This window comes from Onychostruthus taczanowskii, unplaced genomic scaffold (genome assembly GCF_017590055.1).
Source record: "Onychostruthus taczanowskii isolate IOZ18803 unplaced genomic scaffold, ASM1759005v1 scaffold3, whole genome shotgun sequence".
Lineage (NCBI taxonomy): Eukaryota > Metazoa > Chordata > Aves > Passeriformes > Passeridae > Onychostruthus > Onychostruthus taczanowskii.
The window spans coordinates 11,627,530-11,649,645 of NW_024500349.1; the positions used below are offsets into that span (position 1 = coordinate 11,627,530).

Here is a 22,116-nt window from a genome sequence, read left to right on the forward strand (position 1 = left end):
CAGATCTTAAAATGCAAACAAAGACCTCAACAGTGTCCAACAGGACTATGAACCAAAATGGGTAATGAAATAATGAATAATACATGAAAATTCCAAAAGGTACTTTTCAGCATCTTTATAATCCAGACAACTGCCACTGCATCCACACCCAAGAACAAATTCTCTCTATTTAATCATGTAGCATCAATGTCCAAATTCATGGGTGGGTAAGCATTAGTCTTGCCAACTTGCACTGAACACAACATTGTAAATTAACATGGTAGGAATTTTAACCTTAAAAATCAAAGCATGTAAGATCTCCATCATTCACACAGAAAGTAGGAGAATTCAAGTAAAATGCTGCCATATTTAATCTTATGAAAATTAACAAACACATATTTTTACTTTTAAATGCACACTTCACGAATGCGAAAAGTTATGTAGAAACTTGCAGCTCTGCAAGTTAAGACTTTCTGATGAGATTTGTAGCCTTCACCCTGCCACTGAGTGGAACTAATGCAATTCCATGCAGGCACACACATGCAGAGTGAACTCAGCTGCTAAATGGGACCAAGGACAGAAATAACAACAGAAAAGAACTTCTGGGGGGATCTAAAGCAAGAACCGCTAAGGATCATTCAATTTTCTTTTGCCATTTCTGTTATTTGATCTGAGCCTTGAAAAAATACATTTGGCTCATAACTCGGAGACAAAGTAGAAGGTAAAAAGCTAAAGTATTACACCAAGACAGAAGTGCCCATCTTTAATCTGTGTCTCTCTCCCACAGACCATCCTCTTTTACTTCCAAGAAGCATTTCCTACAGGTAACCAGGAAGCCACCACCATTTTCAAGGCTCCAAACAGAATCACAAAGTCAGATTTACAATTTTATTAAAGACTTGACAGAAGGAATGATGGTACCACATTCAACAGAGCTGACAATAGGAACACAAAGCAGTAGAAAAGAATGTCAGGATTCTGGTGTTTACTCTCTACCATAAAATGGTATGTTGACTTTCAAAGTCTATTTACAGCCTTGGTACAAAACAACTTGCTTACCTGCTATTCTACATAAATAGGTGTTTTTAAGTGCAGCTCTGCAGTTGTTTAGCAACAGCAGCAGAAGGTAAACATGAAAAAATTGCAGCCATTCCCATTCTCTTCCTAGTTTTGGAAGCTCTGCCATGCAAAGACTATTTTTTTCTTCTTAGCAAACCTGACTCCTTCCAACAACTCTTCAAAGCTGCTATCAACCCCTTTCACAGTTTCCAGGTCAGACACCAGGAAAATGCAAGCCTTACCAAGCTGCAGTCTACCTCAAAGCTCTGTTACCTCAAAAAGCTGAGCCATAGGACAAGGATCCATTCAAAATCTCTTTCTCCCACACAGAAACCAAAGAGAGAACATAAGCCTCTGGTTTCCCACAGGACTAACAAATGTTTAAAAGCTTGGATTTTTCATTCCTTTTTTGCCAGTTCCATATGACTACTTATTGAGAATGCATGCTTAACATCTTTTCAAGACAGAAAGGTCCAACAGGTTGCATGTTATGCTTAAAAAGCCCCAAAATTTTGAATAATACAAGTTAAATAAAACAGAACCGCTACAAAAATAGCTCTACCCACTTTTGAAGTCAGTTTTGCAGCATAATCCCTCTCCAAAAAATAACAACAAAAAAGAAACAACAAAAATAAGCAGCACAATTTTTGGTCTTTCATCCAAGCTGCAAAATTATCAAGTCAATAGCAAACATTTGGTAATGTTGAACATATGATTAAAGAGAGACAGGCTGTGTTCAGCCAGAATACTAAAACAGTTTTACAAACAGATCACATCATCAGGAACGAGCAAGGGTCTGATTCTCCTCCTCAACTCAAAAAAACAAGAAATACGTATGGTATAGGTGGGAAATTAACCCTGAAGATCAGCAAACAACTACCATGGCCTTGATTTCACAAATTCAAATGCATTAATTTTTGTTTTGCTTTAATTTTTTTATGCAGCTCTTGTGTCACAAAAGGCAGACTGCCTGTACTCTCTGTGCAGCCCAGGGGACAGCTAACTGTAATGCCCTTTCATGAAGCTGTCTCATAGAACACAGTTTAAAGAGCCACAGGAGCCTTGGTCAAAGCTCTGCTGCAAGGGGCTCACAGCAATGCAGGTGTGAATGCACCATATTGACACCTGGAGCACTGACTTCACTGTGCTACGGTCAACAGCTGAAGTGATAGGGCTGGTCAGTCCTTGTAACCTCACAGTATTTTTTACTCCTTACCATTTACCTGTCATGCTCGATGGCATCCACATTGGTAAAGAAGGTTGAACTACTCTAATTAGAGGATGATAAAACCATTTATTTCCACAGAAAACATGTGTAAGCTTTCATACCTTAATACCTTAAATAAAGTCTCAGTATCTGATTGAGAAATTAATAACAAATGGCCTCACTAAGAAAATCTATGTTCGTGAACACAAAACGAGACTCAGACCTCGCTTTTCTCCTAGAGAAGAAAACCCCAGTCGCTACTGGCAAGTGATCTAAGGTGGGTCACATCTCCACTTGGACACACAAACCACCATTCCATGGAGCATTCCCGCTGTCCCACGGGAGCACCGGGGAGCCGGCACCGGGTGCGGCAGCGGTGCGAGAGAGGCGAGCAGGGCTTTCACTCTGCACCGGGCCAGAGCGATCCCTTCGGACTCCGGCTGCGATGGAACCGTTCCCATCTCTTACTCAGCTAAGGCTGACTAAGGCTGGCAAGCCTGGGTGCTCGCAGAGGTCAGCTCCTCCCTCCCCCCAGCCCTCCGCCCGCGGGCGCGCCCCTGCCCGGGCCGGCCCTGCCCCATCGGCTCCGCTGCTCCCGGCACCGGGCCGGCCCTGCCCGCTCCGCACTCGGGGCTCCAGGGAACTCTCCCCACAAGCGGGTGCACACGCGGCACCAGGGGTTCGGCATGCCAACACTTGCATCTAGCTACGTTTTTATGTGCGTCCCCACAAAACGAGAGCGTTTTTATCTAGACCCGATGTGACAGCCGCAATCACCCTCAGGCAGGCAGGGTTCGGAGAGCTGTAGGTCCGCCCAGAGCTCAGCCTCTCCTGGAGCATCCTTAGCCCTGTAGCTGCACCCTCACCTCCTTACAGCACCCAGTCTTAGCTACAGAATGATGCTCCCTCGATTGATCCTGAAGTCCATGCAAACGCTTGAAAGAAGCACGGTCCTAAGACACAGAATGATAAATATGATCATATGTGATGCACATACAGTATGCTCATGTATCATATGAGACATGATCACCCCTACTTTCAGCACTATCCTAGAATTCAAGACTCACCCCCACCCTCTCTTTTGAAATTATCAGGCACAGGCATTTGCCTCTCATCTTCCAGAACCAGATAACTGAGTCTTGGGAAATAAAAAAAAAATAGTGAAAAAGTATTTTAGGTTATTTTCCTCTAGAGGGGAAAAAAAAAAAAAAAAAAACAAAAACAAAAACACCCTACTGGGGACAGGGAATTGTTACTTACTTTCCAATACAAGCAGATGATAAATTGTTAAAAATGCTACAGAGTACCAACAGATCGCCTGAAATTTCTTTGTGTGACCTTGTTCACAGTGTCCTACAAAGCAGCAGCAGTTGACTTGTGTAATCTTCTTCCATTTTCAGCATCAAACTTCACCCACTACTGAAATGAACCCTTCCACAGTGCTGATACAGAAATAAACTCAATTATGAAGGCTAAATTAAGATAAATTCTTAACAGTTCAGGCCAGACGAGATACCCTGGCTACACCTCAAGAGATTCCATGATTCTGCTTCTCCCTGAGCAGTTTTCTTAGGGGTTCAGGCTGTATCTGCATGACCACTGCCTGGGAGACTGGTCCCTTGTCAGACTTCAACCCCATTCATACCTTTCCTGCCAAGGGGCACCACTGCTTGTCCAGCACACCAGACTCCTCAGCCAGTGTTTTCCTGCAGACCAGTCCTCACCAGCGCCTGCAAGAGCCACCCTCTGCAAAGCACGCATTGAGAGCATGCAAAAGTTGCATCCAAATAGAGGCAAATGGAAATGACAGATATAACCAGAACACAGACAACTTACAAGCTGTATGAAAACAACCTCAGCCCTTCACTCTTTCCTCAAACACACTTCGAAATCCAGCACTACTCGCAAGTAAACTACCTACCCGGAGCTCACCCGTCTTTAAACGCTAGAGGCATAATAAGCAACCATTTAATAATTGCCCGTGACTCAGAGCACTGAATAAGCGATGCATTTTAAACAAGTGTCAGGACAACTTTTCAGCGCCGCTGCAGCCCGCGCCCCCCTCCCCCCGCTCGCTCGCTCTCTCTCTGCCAGCCCCGCTCGCTCCTCGGTGCGGGCTTTTGTTAAGTTGTTGACTGCGAGGGCTGGCTATAAATAGCGCGGCACGGCCGCCCCGACCAGCCCGGCCCAGCCACCCCAAGTTACCGCGCTCAAGTTCACGCAAGGGCGGCAGATCCCCCCGGCCCGGCGGGCGCGCCCGGGAAGGGCGGCGGGGCCGCCGCTGCCTCCCTTTGTCTCCCGCAGGTGAGCGGGCGCCGCTCGCACACGGCAGCGCGGGCGGCCCGGCCCCGCCGCCCNGGTGGGGCGGGGGCGGTGCCCGGGACCGCCCGGCCCCCGGTGGGAAATCGGCGATCGCACCGGCCGGCCCGGCCGTCCTGCTGCCCGCCTCGCCCTGCGCTGCTGCAGGGCTCCGGGGCGGCTGCTGGAGCCGCGCCAGCAGCGCCCAAATGATGCGCTGTGTGAAATACCCGCGCCTTTCTGTCCCTGCTGAGACGAAGAGAGGGAAAACAAAAACCATGCACCTTCCTCCATGCAAACAGGGGTCGGTCTAATGCTTAATAGACGATACCTGAAGAAACCACATTTTTTAAATAGTTGTCCAAAGAGAAATAAGAAATAGTCCTTGACATTTATTTCGAGTTAACTCGCTTGGTGTCTCTTACTATATTAAATAAAGTTTTCAAACATTGTTTTAAAATGTTTAGGTGGCCTTCATAGCATTTTCAAATTGTGGGTAATCTTATCATTCTCTTTGAAAAAGCAGTATCTAGTTCTCCTGGTTGCAAAGATAACCTTGAAAGCATGAACTGACTGTAACTGATACAGCGGTATCTGAATGAATCTGCAAACAGCCCGAAACAATGGCATGGAGATGTGTAAACTGTCTGCACTCTATTAATCTCATGGAGGGTAATGCTGGTCTAGCTTCTTCTTTGACTATTTTAACACACGGAAGGAGGAAGGAGACAGTAAAACCATCAAAGGGTGGAAAGATCAGGTTTGCTGAGGGGAGTACAAGCAATGGGAAAAGACCTGAGAAGTGCCAGTAAGAGACAGAAACAGACTTTGAGGAAAAGATGAAATCAGCATCAATACGTTTAATTGAAGGTGTGAACACATTTTCATATGGAATTGCAGTCTATCTTGAACTTTCAATATTGATAGTTCCTTGAAATCTCATGCATGTTATGCAACAAACTTGCAAGACAAGTAGAAAACACTGCATACACCTTAAAGCTTCTTCTTCTCAAGCCTGAATACTGGTGACAATGTCCCCTTGACACCAAGGATCATTTGGCTTTGGGCTCTCTGTTCACAAAACTTAATTATTAAAATTCTGTTGATGTTGTAAGACCGATAACACTGTCACACTGCATTCAGCAGTTATTCACAGGGTCTGGAAAAAACAGACTAGACACCAGCATTTCTGTTGTAAGGGAAAGAACATCTTGTATATAGATGTCCATTATTTACCTTTAAAAGGCAAAAGAAATGTGTAAAAGGACAGTAGTTTTTTTTATGCATGCTCACTCTTTTGTAAATTACATATACGTGAAAAAGATATAGAGTAATTCTTGGATGTGGTACAAAATAATGTACTTGGGTACTTCTGAACAAGCTGACTGCATTTTACCTGCTGACATGCCTGAGGTGTATATAAAAGCATCCCAAAAATCAGTCACAGTAACCACATGGTAATTATCCTTCCTTACTGCCAAGGCTTCACTGGAGTGCTGCAGGATATGGCATTAGTGATTCAGTCTGACACACTCTTCCCTCTGAGTCAGGGTTGAACCAATGGTCCCACATAAGATCAACAGGCATAATAGAGCTGAAGGTGCCAGAAGATATGTAATTTTGAGTCCCTGCCCAAGTGCAGTCATGAAAGATTCCACATTACAAATAAACTGTCCAGCCCAAGTTCCAATTTTAGTATCTGTTGCGTATTCTGCCTATGAAGGATTTCTCTGCCATTTCACTGGAGCAGAAAGAGCTAAAGTTCACAACCTTTTCTCACTGTGACTTGTTTTTCCCAGCGATGTAGGAATGCTGCCATACTCATACCTCAGATGGGACTGCATGTATGTATTAGCTGGAAACATCCAGTACATGTACTGACCTCACAAATCCCAGATTGAAAGAACTGCCAACTATAATTGCTTTATGTACTACATGCAAGCTATGGTAGAGAGTTCAGGACTCAATTCATGTATCTATTTTGTTCTGACTGTTCTGTGTCATACCTTGCACACAACAACATCAATCTCTCTCTTTGTAAACTGATTCCTTATGAAACATCAGTGTTTGAAGTGTCTATCTGTTCTATTATGCCAAACCTTCAAAACCTTTGTCCAAATTTAGCTGTGTTTGCCAAAAGGGAGTTCCCTTAAAGGTGGTTAAGCTCCCACAAGGTCTGTGGAAGCGGTCAGCCACATAGAGGTGGAGAAGAATCCACATAAGAAAGTGACATTATAAATGCTGCAACTGTGGAAAGAAAAAAGGTGATAGTTACTATCTGTGATAAAACACAAATCCATAGAAAACAAGCTTCACAGTTCTGAAAATCCAGTCTTGAAAAATTCCATTTCTGGTGCTTGAATTAGACACAGAATTCTTGCTCTCACTTCCCAGATTTAGAGTTCTCAAGTACTAGTGTTATATGTATAAAAAGCTGAGCATATTAATTTTGAAGGTGAAATTGCCATATTTTTTTGTTCTATTTTTTTTTTCTTCTGAGTCTATATCAAATCTCTGCAAGTTCAGCTGTGCATTATTTTATGTCTCAGTCACAGTAATTCTAGATGTGTGTCATGTTTTAATTAATTAGAAATGCGTATCTGAGAGTGGCTGCTGCCATCCTGTTACTCACAGTGCCAGAACTGGTGTTAGGTAACCAGCAGAAATGTGCTGCTGAAAACGTGATTGGTGTTAAATCTGGGTTGTTTATTCATTGTTTGCCACCCCTCCTTACCAAACATAATCTCATTATGAACTGTGTTGATTCTTTCTTTCGGAAATGACCAAGAAGGCAAATACAAAAAGCTTTGTCACTTCTAACAGGCAGATACTGCAAATATCCACCTTGCTCATTTTGCTGTTTCCTCAAGTCTTCACTCCTTTTTAGAGACCTTTTCTCTTTTTGGTCTTATAACCTTAACAGTGATATGCTCTAGAGAAACCATCCTGAATTTAGACAAATGCACTTATTTCAACAAATATTCTTTTATATAAATAGAATATATATTTATTTTACTTTTAATCCTATTTTCAAATGCATTTTATACAATGGCTCAGCTTGCTTGATCTAAAACACATTACCTGGGGCATCTCCTGTGTACTCTGCTCCTACTCTCAGTTTTTTGACAGCTTCCAGCCTCTCACCTCTATCTAAAAATACTCTTACCACCTACACATAGACATACAATCAATTCCTTCTTTCTGCTCTTTCTCTGTACTACAAAAGCACTTTTTCACAAAGTGCAGATGCTGTGGGCTTTTTGCATGAACTTGTCAATTTACTCCCCATCTCCTGACTCAACTAATAGATGAGCCATTTTTATTTATATAACTGTGCATTATAAGGAAAATCAATTTAAAAGGGAACAACTAAAGTAAAGACTATAGAAAAAGGAACCCAGATTTCTCACAAGTTCAGTAAAGAACTTCTTTCACCATGACACTACAATGGAATTTTCTGCCTTAAGGAGGAACTTTTATCCACAGTTCAGAGAGGATGATTTGTTGTGAAAAATCAGCAAGGAATTTGTAATTTTTTTTCCATTTTTGCCAGCAGATTATTTTTGCAAATTGTATTAGGCAGAGTGGACAGTGGCCAACACATGCTTTTTCACTCTGCTCTGTTTGTTAGCCACATCACCATTGTGATCTTCAATATTCACAATTCTCTCGGAGCATCCAGTGGAAGCTGTAACAAAAATTCAAACATAGCTATTGTTTGCATTTGCAGTCTCAATTTGCAAGTGAAGGACATTTTTTTGCAGCTATCTGATTGTCAGCCTTATTAAAGAACAAAGTGAGATTTGTTTTGGTCAAACAGATCTTTTGATTCTGCTCTTGCCAAGAGCTGTTTCCCTACTTACCTGCATAGTTAAACTGTTTATCAACTTTCTCTTATCGAGCACAGTATTCCAAACTGTACCACTTCTGTGTAGAGCACTAAAATATACCTCTGAGCCACAGCACAGAGTTAAAAGTGGAGAAAAGTAATGAATAATTTTCTGACTGAATAGCTAAAGCCTACAGCAGATGAAGGCAGACAGTTCTTTGTGCTACCTTGACCTAAAGCTTCTGCCTAAGCTAAATCTTAGCCATCTTTGCACAGCTAGTCATGTCTTGATCTCATCATGGTTTGAGATAACAGACAATTAATCCTTCTAATAGTAATATCTATTCTTATAAACCTATAATCAAAAGTGCTCACATTCAAAGGCACAAAGTAAATGTCCATTTATACATTGGAGAATTCAGGACAGCCCCACATAAGTGTCTTTAATTTTTATGTACCTTGTATGTTTTCTAATGAAAAGGAAGTGTTGTCTACCAACCACTGATAAGCAGAATCTAAATAATACATAGCTTTGCAAGAAGAATAAATAAAACTTAGTGTGATAAATGTTTTAATGATGTTGAAGTATATTTTATTATTCTGCACCAAATTCAGGCTTAGAGAAGATTCACAGAGGAGTTTCTAGTTTCTCAAATCACACAAGCTCAGAATTTACTTCAGTACAAGGGTCTGGTGTGACTTGGTAAACAACCCAGTGCTCTAAAACTGGAAGCTACAACTCACACTGCACATTGCTGGTCCCATGCAACCACAGAGGCTCCTCAAGGTCCAGCAAAGCTCCCAGTGGATGGTCAAAGTGAAGTTATGTGAGGTTGTCTGGTTAATACTGGGTGGTTTTTTCTGAGGAGCAGCAGAAACTGACAGCCTGGATAGGTTTCCCCTCAGCTTCGCAAACAGAGCTAAAAATCAGAGGAGAGGTTCATCCTGCCCAAGTATTTTTTGGGTCTCTATTAGCGTGTATCTACATCAAAGATGGATGACAAAGCTCCCTTCAGACTCAGTGGACTTCTATTTATCGCAACCAAAGGAGTCTGGGGAGTAATTCATCTCATCTTAAGATAGGCACCCATATGTGATCAGATCAATTGCACTCTAGAGTGTTCATGAACTTAGTGGAAATCACTGCCACTGGAAATGGTGAATGCCAAAAGTTTTCATGTTCATAAAGAATTAGACAAATGCATGAGAGAAAAGTGACTTAGACTTTAATTTTCAGCTGCCTGAAATCATGTGATAAATAGACACACATTTTATTTCAGACGTTCTCCAAATTCTTTTGTTATATAAGCATGATATTTTCTCTTAAAGGCATTGTCTGGTCACCATGGGACTATTCTTGAAAAAAACTGAACTAGAGAGCAATCCTGGTGGAAGAGGTTTCACTCTATGCATTCCAGTGACTCAGAAACATACCTAATGTGCTAACTGTGATATTCAACTGAGTAAACATTCTTGCAAATCACAGTCTAAAGCCTGGCTAGGAATGGTCCCATTGCAGAACATGTGTGGGACATGGCAAGCTAGCCTCTCACCAAAGCCATGGGGAGGACTGCTTTCACAATTTCACAGTATGGATGATCAAGTTCCAGCACCTGTGACTGTGTTTAATTGACTAGTACAGATGCCACCTTTTATTCTTCCTTCTCCAGTTCCTCTGCTCCATCATAGGCCTGCATCAACTCTTCTGAATTTCATTCTACTTCATAAAAGAAAAAGAACAATCCTCCTGTGTCAATAGCTACTGCAGAAAGAGTCAGGTGGAAGGTCACGACATTTCCATGACAAGCTGTGTTTCTATCTTTCATTTCTGAGTTTTGCTCCTGACCAAAAAAAAAAAAAAGTTATTTCAAGTCCCTGAGTGGGCTGGTATGAAGGAAACTATGTGCTGGCTCAGAGTTCTTAGTAATTTCAGTATATCATAGCCATTCCCAAGGAGTCACTGGAGTTCAGGGCCCAAACCCTTTCCAATCTGTCACTCCTTCAAATAGAGCTATCTTAAGGAATCCAAGTGTACATTTTGTCTTATGTTTGCTTTCTTGCAAGTTTCTCTGCTGGTTTTCCTTCCTCTTTCCACCAAAAAGTGGACAGAAACCCTTATAAAGAATTTCATTGCTTGAAGGCTGGCCTAGCAATCACGCCATAGGTGACACAGTCAATGCTGCTGCTGTCTCACCTGCTTCTAGCCAGAAATGAGTCATTCCAGCTTTTCACTAGAGAGGAAACCATGGGAGAAAGTGATAAAAGGGGATTGGCTGGGTCTTTGTTATTTTCATGTGGTTTAAAAATAGTAAAATAGAAGTTGCATTAGAAAGAATGGAAATTTTTTTGTATTTTGGCTCAAGCCAGCATAGTTTTACATCCCAAGCTGATGCGAAGGATCCCCTGGAATGTTTCACGTAGGTCATGGTTTGACCATTACAATTGCTCAGTGATAAAGAAAGGGAGAAACCAGAGGCTGTGCTGGCTGTGACATTGCACTGCACCTCTCTGCCATAGGATGCCTTTTTCCCCAGCCTCAGCCATTCGCTGAGCTGGCGCCCCCTAAAATATTTGTGAAAATGCCTTACCCTTATCAAAGTCATTAAAGCAATCCCCAAACTCTTATAAAAATTGTTGATTCATGTAATCACAGACTTAATTTGAAAAGTCAAGTTTCAATTTAATAAATGCTAAACCTTTTAGAGGCTTATATCTCCTCTGAAGCCCATGAAATAAAAACCTGTGCACTACATGGGCATTTTAGCCAGTTCTAATTAGCTCAGTCCCTAATTAGAAAGTCTAGAGGCCTTGTGCATACCAGGTTATGACTTTGCCAGTACATAATATGTTCTGTCCATCCGCTGTTTTGCATAACTGAGGTCATGATCTCTTCCTGCAGGATGGGGAGAAATATGGTGAGCACCTGTCTGCGGCAGTGAGGAGTGAAGCTGTGTAGGATGCTGGTTTCGGTCAGGATGAAACTATGTCCTGGAAGGGGGGAGCCCAGAGCACTTGCAAACAGCTGAGCCAAGATAAAAGCTGTTAACACCAAGGCAGATTCACAAGGAAGCAGTGGCAGAGCTGTAAGTATCTATTAAACTACTGATAAAATAGTCCCTTGAAGGTGCTTCCAATTATGAAATAATAGCTCTACCTTAGGGATGAATAAACTCCAAAGCCAAGTGAGAAGTGTTCACTGGCTCAGAGTTTTGTTAGCATTATGTTTGCAATTAATGAAAAGGGAGGGAGAGTTCTCGAGCTTCCTGCCGAGACAAAAAAAAAACAAGGAGGGCGGGGGGAGGGGAACAAAATTACGAAATTAAAACCAGGTCCTGACCAGGGTCAAAACAAATTTGAATATTAGAGTTTTTATACCAAAACAATGACCTTGTAGTTTAGTTCAAATGAAGCAGAAACTGCGTTTAAGATGGTGTTTATAATCTCTTCCAGATTAGCCTGCTAACCACAAGAGTCACTCTAAACGGGCCACCTCTGGTCCCTCTGACTGCCACAGTTTTGGTGCATGGAAAATATCTGAGCAGTCATTCAAACAAAGGGTGTGAATGCTTCTCAGCCTGGAGCACTCCTCGAGGATGGAAGATATCTCAAGCTCAGTCCCTCTGCAGTGAAGATTTAATTATTAATGCTAAGTGGAACAGCAGCAACAGGATTGCAGGCACCCCAGAATACTAAATGGTGTGGCTGTTAGTGATGAAGCACTGAGAAATAGGTGGTAGAGGAGGCTCAAATCCCCTCAAGCAGATACTGAACCTGCATTTTTCATGCCAAGCCTGAATGTTCAAAAGAGGCGTTCCCCTCCCCCAGCTCTGTGATAGGAATACAATGACATCCCTTTTCCTTTGCTCTCCCTAGGCGGCATCGTTCAAATGAGTTCAGATCAAATCTGAATTCTTTGAATGACTGAAGCCAAATTTATTGTTAATTTACTATTCACTGGGAAATATATCACCCATTTCCAGTCCTGTTTAATGGAAATTGTTTTGTGCACTAATAACCACAAGTTATCCTCAAAAGAACCGCAGTATCTACAGTCATCTCTTGGTCAGAAAACAAAGGGCAGGACAGTCACTTCTGAGCAAGTCTCTCTAAGTGCAGTTTCCTGTGCCAGTCCATCTGGCACTTAATGGTCTCTGGCACTCACTGCATCAGCTCCATCTTAACAGATGGAAACAGAAAGGCAGAGCTGGTAGCCTGGACCAGGTACTCTGTGCATGCCACAAATTGAGTGTTTTGTGAGGTGCTGGACACACCATAATTCAGCAGTAAGCATGAGACAGGTTACTGCTGTGGAGGCTGAGAAGCTGCCATGACAGAAGAAGTTAAAACACATCTGCTGATACAGCAATGAGGAAATAATAAACAGTTACTAATTTCTAACAGTTCTAGGTCTTCATCTATTGCTTCTGCAATCAGATATCCCCACAAAACAATTTGCTTCCTAAGCCCTTTGCGTTTGCTTCTCAAAAGAGGACAGGGGAGACACAGAAACTGAAGTGTTGCTTTCTCTTATGTGAGTAGCTCTGTAGTCTTCTGCCTGTTTTCTGAGCGGGCATTACCCATTCTTCCCACTTTATTGTGGTTTTTTTTTTTTTTTAAGACGTTGAAAACTTTCATCTTTGAAAAATATCAGTACCAGGAAATTGGAAAAAAAAAAAAAAAAAAGTCATCATGGTAAGGACAACTCAGATCAAAAGTTTCTAAGTGTGTTTATGAAAAGAAAAGAAAAAAGAAGGGAACATGCAGTGATACTGAAATGCTACAAAGCAGAAACTGATAAAGGTTTTCACACAAACTAGAACATGGAACTTACTGCCAAAGCCTTTCACCAAGGCCAAGAGTGTAGCAAGATGAGAAAACAAAAGGCGCTTTACACAGGTAGCCCTGGAGCAGCGGCAGTCACAATTGCTCAGGTTTTACAGCAGCAACCTGCCTTCTATCCCTCCCCACTGTGATTAGGAAATCAGGGCATGTTGTCTCACTTGCTATTCCTCCAGAAGAGCTTAATTTTTTTGACTTTCAGAGACAGTATATTGGCACAAACAGAACTCTGAGTTGAGACCATGGGCCTATATTTATGTGACTTCCTGTAACGCAAAGAAAGAATTAGTGGTGTTTAATCTTTACAGCTTCAGGATGTAAGTTATCACATAGAATCATCACTTTCAGACACAAACATACTCAATTCCCAAGGAAACATCCTTTACAGACTCCAATTTAGCCAGCCTGTGCTCCCTTGTTTATTCTGCAGGAACACAAGAAAGTTAAACAAGTTTTCATTTGCTGTGACAAAAGTCAACCTCACTATGTTTTATGGCTTGCAAAGTGAGCAGGATGATTAACCATGAATCACAAGATAGAAATTCCTTCGGGGTATTTTCAGGAGCTGTGAAATAGCCATTGACAAGATGGTATCAGCATTTTGTCCTGTTCTTTTTAAAGGTGTATCCTCAATGCTCACTGCTTTGGGCCTGCAGTATTATAGGCTACAGTCATTTTTAGGTCATGCTTCAGACACACCTTGGCATCTCATGTGTGACCAGCCCCATCACCTGACAGATGGCAGGATGGTAGCTGGGTCACCTTTGAACCCTAAGGCCAAGACAGGTGAATAAAAACACATTTACACTGCTAGAAAACTCAAAAGAGAAACAAAGGGAAACAAAACCCAGTTCTCTTCTTTATTTAAACCCCCCTCCAAGCAATTATAGATGAATTATGCACTCTATCCCTCTCCTGTGTATGCACTTTCTCGCTGGCTATATTTTAGTCATCTATTATTCATTGCCTTGCTCTCTCCTCCCTGTGTTTCCCTCTCCCCACACCGCAGGGATCTGCAGGGCTGCTGGGGCACTCCTGGCCCAGCTGCACAGACCCTGCCACTCTCCCACTGTGGGTTATTGCCATCTGCTGGAAAACCAGCGGGCACTGCCAGGGAAACCATCCCAGTGCCAGGGAGAGCTCAGGTGGGTGACCCGGGGCTCACTGCGGTGCAGGTGGCATCTTTGGGGTGTTGGGGGAACAAGTTGCCCCCAGGGCTCTGGATGAACCCCAAGCAATGAGATTATTCCACAGAAGTGAGCTGTCAGGCAGGTGAGTAGGCTTGCTTTAAATATAGACCTTTTCAGGGTACTTTGTTAGACATACAAGAAGACTTCTTTCTCCCAAGGGTTCAATAAATAAACACAAGTGAGAAGACTCACATTTAAGATTCCCCTAAGCAAGCAGGTATTTTAGGAACAGTAAGATATTCAAGATCTTACAAAAGACAAAAAAACCTTCTCTGGAAAAAAAGAAATTAAATTCCTGTTTCAGGAGCTCCTGAACATTTCTCCAGCTTCTGACAAATGACCTAATGGTCCTTCTGGGCCAAATGTGGGAGGAAAAGTCTACTCTACCTTGTCAACACACACTTTTAAAACAAGTTCTCATGCTTCCATAGTATATGTCCTTATGAGGCACCTTAAAGATCATCTAGTTCCAGCCCCCTGCCATGGGCAGATGCTTTCCACTAAACCAGGTTGCTCTGAGCTCCCTCCAGCCTTGCCTGGAACTCTTCCAGGGATGGGGCATCCACAGCTTCTCTGGGCAACCTGCACCAGTGCCTGGCCCCTCTCACAGTAAAGAATTTCTTCCTAATATGTAATCTAAATCTATTCTCTTTCTGTTTGGATCAATTCCCCTTTGTTCTGTCACTACACGCTCTTGTAAAAAGTCCCTCTCCATCTTTCTTGTGGTGTCCCTTCAGATACTGAAAAGCTGAAATTGGGTTACCCCAAAGCCTTCACTTTTCCAGACTGAACAGATCAAATTCTCCCAGCCTTTGTTCACAGGAGAGGTGCTCCATCCCTCTAATCATCTTGGTGGCCTCCTCTGGACGCTCCAAGAGTGTCCTTCCTGTGCTGGAAACCCGGAGCAGCGCTGCAGGTGGCTCTCACCAGAGGGGCAGGATCCCTCCCCTGGAGCCCACCCTGCTCTGGGTGCAGCCCAGGACACGTTTGGCTCTCTGGGCTGTGGGTGCCCATGGCTGGGCATGTCCAGCCTCTCATTCAGCCCAAGCTCTTCTCATCTGGGCTGCTCTCCATCTCTCCAGCCCATGCTGGTACCTGGGGTTGCCCCAGCCCAGGGCAGCACCTGGTGCTTGTTCTTAAAAACCTCATGGTGTTCCCACGGCCCCACTGCCTGTCCTGGTGCCTCTGGGGGACATCCTGTCCTTCAGGTGCCAAGCTCAGCCATGGTGAAGCTCAACTGCAATCACTGTCAAAGGAAAATTATTTAATCTCTTAATGGGAGATGAAATTGCAGCTCTGATTTGCTGTGTTACCATTTATTCCTGACTGTACATTGCAGTCATTTTATATCCCCCAGAGACATGTTTTTATAGAAGCATACAGATTACTTTTTATAGTTCTAAATCTTTTACTTCTTTATTTGCAACTTCAAGTAACTTTTTAATTAGCTTGTCAGATAGTAAAAAGGCTAAGTAAGGTACTCCAGTGGGTAATAATCCTGACCAAGGAAAATACAATGTAGAGGAGAAACAACCGTATTTACTAGACAAGCCTACAGTGTATGGGAAGATTTAGTTCATATGAGAGATAAAATTGCAAAACAATTCAAAACAGTAATTTAAAATATTTGAAAATACCAGCACGTCCTCTGGAATAATTTTTTATTTAAAATCACATGTTTAATCTTCATTTCAGTATCCTAAATGTTTGGCTTGATGTAAGTGCTGGGAAGTTTAGCACAATTACTAGATGACAGATAGTGCTCAGATTAACTTCCTAGGCTGAGGAAATCTGACAGTCACTTGTCTCCAGACAAATCAGACTCTGACAAGATGATGAGCTGATGACTCTCCATTTTCTGTAAATTCTGCAATTTTTCATTCTGTGATTGCACAGCAAGAGAAAGGCAACTGACCTTGCTAAAATCAATGCTCCCCAAAGTAAAAGAAGCCTTTGATTTGGTCAAGGTCTTCTTGTGAAGGCTGTTGAAACTTTGGAATACATTGATTTTTGATAAACTAAAAAATGTATCTGCAGAGGCTGCAGTGCCTTGTCACACTGGGGGTTTGTCACATGTATTTCTTTCACAGATTTATTTCTCTTAATTGACCATAGGATGAAGTTGTTATTTTATTATCCAACTCCTGTGCTAGGGAATATAATGAGGCAAGTGGAGTACTCATAGTTGTTCACATTTACAATCTACTCTGCCAGGAATAGCTGGTAATAGATATAACACAGTGAAAAGGTATCTCCTGTGCTGAAGAATTAATACTGCATAAAAGAGAGAAGAAAATGCTGTGGGAGCTGGAAAGCCCTGGTGCTGCAGCTGTGGTGTGTGACAAAGTAACCCATGGCCAAGTTCTGGGAGTTGCAGGGGAGCACTACAGTTCCCGGTTTCCCTCTTCTCCCCAGGGAATCTATGTCTCTGGGCAACACAAAAAATACTGCAGCAGAATGGCAGAATTTATCTTACTGCTTGTTTTGGGGGATGCTTCACTGGAGTATTTTATTGACTTTTAACAGGAATTAATTTACTGTGAGCACACCAAGCCTGTGCTGCTGGTTGTTCATCTAGTGGTATAATTTAGGGATTTTTTTGAGTTATTGATTTTAGAACTGCTTTAGGGTAGGAGATAAGGGAATGTGATCCATGTAGCTGATTCTCACAATTTTCCTGGTGCTCATTGGGTTTAGGGCTGGCTTGGCTGATGCAGAGCACTGCAACACCAGGTCTGTGCTCAGCTGAGCTTCTCCCTCTCTCCCTGCCCTCCGGCCCACAGGGTGCCTTCACTGGCCCCACTTACTGAGTAAAAGAGTGGTTCTGTCCTCCCATGCAATGCCCAGGGCTGGGGGGTGGCAGGGGCACTTCAAGCCTCTTCCCAAACCCGACAGGAGATCCCAGCAGGAACCTGCCCCGAAGCCAGAGGTGAACCAGGGGTCCTCGAGTCACTGCCCCATGGTGCTGCCACCCCGGAGGTGCCCAAAGAAAGGCTTGGCTGGGGGTGCTGACACCACAGCAGGCTCAGCTGGGACCAGTTTCTGTGCAGGGAAGGGGCAGAGCTGCGGTCAGCTCCTGTCAGGGGTTTCTTTACCTCTGCCCAGGAGACCACACAAGTTTCCCTTCACTCCTCAACATGCAGCCAGGCTGCTGCAGAACATGGATTTAAGACAGTGAAGATTTTTTATTAATAGGTTTCCATTTCAAAACCTGGAAGGTTTTATATAGTAGGGCACAGATTTTTCTGTCAAATCTAATCCCAGTCAATGCCACGCCATAATCTCCTAATTACACTATGCAGCTGGATCAGTCTCTCTAATCCCTAATTATATCTTTGCTTGGAAAATATTTAGTCTCACTTCTGTCTCTTCTACATGGTCTCCAGCTGCCCAAAGGATTCTCAGAGCTGCTAATAGTAATAATCTGCTGAGGTAGAACTCAGCAGTTTCTTAGAAGGAAGCTACGAATTCTCCCTAAAAAGTAATTCAGTTATGCCAAAACTGTTCATCAATTTGACCCAAATTTGTGGGGGAAAATAACAAACAAGCAAATAAAAATGTGAGTAATTGTTGGTGACAATTCACCCCACTGAAGAGAGAGGACACTACAGGATGCTCCTGGCCCCACGCCCTTGGAGAGTTTCAGTTTGCACCGAAAAACCCTCACCCAAAAAGCACCAGGGACTCACATTCCTCCTAATGAATCCCCACCCATCAGGGAGCGCTTAGCCCGGGAGCAGCGATTGCCTGGCTCTTCAGGAGATCATCCCTGAACAAGACATTATTTCTTGGTCCATTGGTCACAGCAGCAGCGTTTTGGGTCGGTGTGAGATCCTTGTCATTCACGCAGTGCAGGGGGCACAGCTGCTCTCTGAGGGAGGATTTCTCTGCTGATGCTGGCTGGCATCCTGAATGTGTAGGAACAGATCTGTGTTTGGAGCCTCTCCTTTTCTTCTTCTTCTTTTTCTTTTCTTTTTTTTTCTTTTTTTTTTTTTCCCATATGCAAGGAAATAAAATATTTTAATGTGGGTTAGATGGAATGGTTTTTGTGGGCAAGGCTTTTTTTAGCTAAAAGAAACACCTGCAAATTTCACATACTGCTCACTCTGGTAATTGCTTCTTTGTTTCTTTTATTAACATTTTGGTTCAGCTGCTGAACTGAAAAAAAATCAGTAATTTTCTCAAACCAGTTCATAATGCTGGGATGGGGCTGCCTCCCTGTTCAGAATAATAATGGTGGTCTGCTTACTGTAGGTGTCAGTTTAGTGACCTGTGGAAAGTCTGCTGTAAAAATAATAAGTGGTCCTCCTTCAGTCCTGTACATCTTCCACAAAACAAAAGAAGTCAGTGGTCTGTGCATCCAGCCTTACCACTGTAGCAGCTGGTAGAAGCCCCTTCATAATATTTCATCAGGACACAGAGATTTAATAACAATTACTATGTAAAAAAAATGCAGAGTTAGATTCATCTCATATTATAAGAACTGTGAACCATTAATATTGTAAGAGGGCCATTCAAGGGTGGAAGGCTAAAAAAGATGATCCAGCAGTACCAGGAGGGCTTGGGGACACATTTGAAAGCAGCATTTAGTTCAAAATGCTTTTGGGAAAACAGTAACAGGCCATGAGGAGTGTGAGGTACAGAGGCGGGAGGCATTTGATGCAGAACGAAATTTTTTTCCTAAAAATCAGTAAGAAAGAGTGGGAGTGGTGCTAAGGGGAAGCTGGGGAGATCACCCTTCCACCCTTCCCTCCTCCCTCTGGCAGGCACGGGACTCTGCGCTGTCTGCACCAGCACCAGCCTCCCTCTTCTAATAAGAGCCTTAGCATATTACAAACTGTGTGATTTTAAATTTCAGCCTCACTGGGAACAGCACTTCTTTGTCCCCCCTGTCCTTCCTTTCCCTGTGTCCAGATGTGACCATGAAAATTCCCCAATATTCATCTCGACTGAGAAAACCCAAATACTGGGAAATCCTCGGCTGGGTCCCCAAACCAAACACATCTGACGGTGCCTCTGCGGTGCTGGAAGCATTTGACAGGACCAGAGGACAAACAGGGTGACACCAGCCCAGGATATCTTTTGACACAACAAATGTTATTGACAGGCAACACGTGAGCTGAGTCATTGCCGAGGTGTCTGAGTCTTGGACAGGTATTTTGGATGTGGAGCACTGGAGGTAGGATACCCATGGACAGGCTGCATCACCCACTGGTTTTGGCACCCAGCACTGCTGTGCCATGGGCACTGAGGCAGGCACAGACCAGTTTTGTTCACACATCAGACTGAAGCCCTGGGCTGTGGCATGAGCATTCCCCACGCTCCATGGAATGGGAGAAGCTCTTGTGAAAGGGAGGGAGCTCTTGGTCTTTGTGTAGGAGGAGACTTCAAGGAAAGAAAAGTGAGTAGGAGGACCTTCAATATTCCTCTTTTTCAGGGGGAGAGCTGGCTCTCCCCTGGGCTCAGGATTACTCTATCACTCAGAGGTGTGCTCCAGGACAGAGAAATTGCCATTTCTTCAGAGATGGAGCTGCAACAGAGCTTCTGTGAGGTGGAATCAGCTCCTCAGCCTGATGCTGCACAAAGGCTTGATACTGCCCAGACAATTTGTATAAGTGGAGCAGGAGTTTTGACACAGCAATGGGCCTAAAGCTCAGGAATTTCTAATTGCCATCATTGCATGACTGATACTCAGTATGTGACACAGCATTAATTATGCATTTTGACTCATGAGTTGCAGCTAATTACTGTTGTCCTGGTGAGTGCTTCTATACTTCATCTTGTTCACATACACAGGGTTGGTAGGAATACATCAGAGATTTGCTCTGCTCAAGCCAGCCATTAAAGAAGTATAAAATTGCAATGAATCTTAGACAAGTAGTGGCAGCAAAAGCTGAGGGCCAGCTGGAGGTACATCCCCAAGTCACAGTGTGAGGGTGAAATTCATACACTCTTTCACCAAGTGGGAAGAGCAGATTTTGACTCCCTGATTTGTTAACCTCACATTTTTCCTGGCATCACAGCCAGCTTGGAGGTGTATGTAGTGAAACATGACTATGAATAATCACACTAGCTAATCTCCTGTTTTTTAAGGGGGAGCAGCAGCAGAGGCTCCTTCCAGGAATGACCGTGGCAGCTGGGGCACCCACACCTGCCTGGGGCAGCTCCAGGGCACCGGGGGGCAGCAGGACGGAGTCACCGTGCCTTAGGGCAGCCGGGCCCTCCCTGCTGAGCCATCCAGCCACCGAGGGCATGGCTCCAGCACACAGTGCCCCTGCCCCTGCTGAGCCTGGGCTGTGCCTGTTTGTGACAGGAAGGGCCATGTGTACCCGAACCTGCCATTCCCTCTGAGCGTGTCCATGGCTGCCCCTGGCATCCAGCAGCATCCTGGTTCCGGCGTGCCCCGGCTGCTGCAGCACCGGGGATGTGAGTCACCGGGCACTGGGGGGCAGGCTGCTTCCCTTCAAAGCAACTGCTCAAACTGGGGTTTGGGGCTTGCTTTTGGTTTGGTTTTGTTTCCATTTAATCTGCCTTTCCCTTTGGGCAGAAGCCTGCCCTTCTTTACAAGGGAAGGTCAGGGCAGAGCTCGCTCAGGGCAGCTGAAGTCACAGGCAGAGGAAAGATGCTGTGTGCACCTGCTTTGGAGCAGGTTGAGAGGCAGATCAGGAGCAAGGAGCTGAGCCTACCACCTCATCCTTTCCATCAGCATCTTAGCTATTAACATTAATTATTTAATGCTTAATAATGGCATTCTACTGCTGTTACTGACACACTGCGAGACTCAAAAAATCATTCTGTACCCACATGTGCAATCTTTACACAGAAAAGAAGTCTGACCTCTGCTAAGTGTTTCATAAACCAAGAACAATAAAAATTGTTTTCCCCCAGGAACTGTTTTCCCTGTTTAAAGCGAGACTTTCCCAATACTTATTTGTCTGCTCATAAAGAAAAAAAAGTTTAAAATGTTCAGCAGTAAGAAGTGCTGTTATAGAAACAAATTGCACAGAGTCTTCAACACGTGACAGTCTGGGCTAATCTCACTGACAGTATTGCACACGCATTAGAACACACATCAAATGAAATTAATATTTCAGAGGGGAACATATTCCACATCACTCCCCCACAAGAATATTTCAGAGGGTAGGAGAGACCTGCAGCTGTTTGGAAAGTATTAGTCTCTTTGCAGAATGAGTCAATATTTAGTGACATATCTTTTTCCAAGTAAATCAGAGTGCAGGAAAAGATCTCCCACTTTGCTGATGCTCTGGGAGTGCCTGTGCAGAAGAGAGGTGGCACAAAGCAGCTCCCTACCCCCTTGCCCTGCTGCCCAAGTGCAGGTGCCCCCTTGGTCTGCCCTGGCAGGAGCAGCTGGTGGGCTGCTGATGCCAGCACTGGTGGTGTGAACACAGTTTTAAGAGCCACACTGCAAATTCAGGGCAGTTTTGCTCCTTGGTGAAGGCTCACTGTGCCCCTAGAGTGGGCAGCAAAGAGCTCCCAGGGCAGGGCTGCAGCCAGCTCGGACCCTGCCTTGGAAACAGACACTAAATAAAATGTGAGCTCTTCTGACACCAGGCTGCCCCAGGCTGGTTTATGCAGCCAGTGCCCTGCTGGGTCAGAGTAGCTGCTCCTTTCCCACCTTCCAGAGGGATGCTCATCCACAGCTGCTCTGCTCCCCGGAGTGGGAGGAACTCTGGCCACGGGCACTGGTGGGGCTG

General features: G+C 43.9%; 1 protein-coding gene across 11 annotated transcripts in view; it reads right to left on the reverse strand.

Moving 5' to 3' along the window:
- Nucleotides 1–4,545, reverse strand: part of ARHGAP12 (Rho GTPase activating protein 12) — a 75,502-nt gene extending 70,957 nt beyond the window's left edge. For 8 of the 11 annotated variants that reach the window (XR_005952968.1, XM_041408554.1, XM_041408553.1 and 5 more), the window contains exons 1-2: nt 3,891–3,985; nt 3,112–3,198 (exon numbers count right to left, since the gene is read on the reverse strand). The gene's annotated coding sequence lies outside the window, so the exon portion shown is untranslated. Of the gene's footprint in view, nt 1–3,111; nt 3,199–3,890; nt 3,986–4,450 lie in introns of those variants that run through there. The other 3 variants (XM_041408557.1, XM_041408556.1, XM_041408548.1) reach the window with 3 other exon arrangements.
- Nucleotides 4,546–22,116: the final 17,571 nt, after the last annotated feature.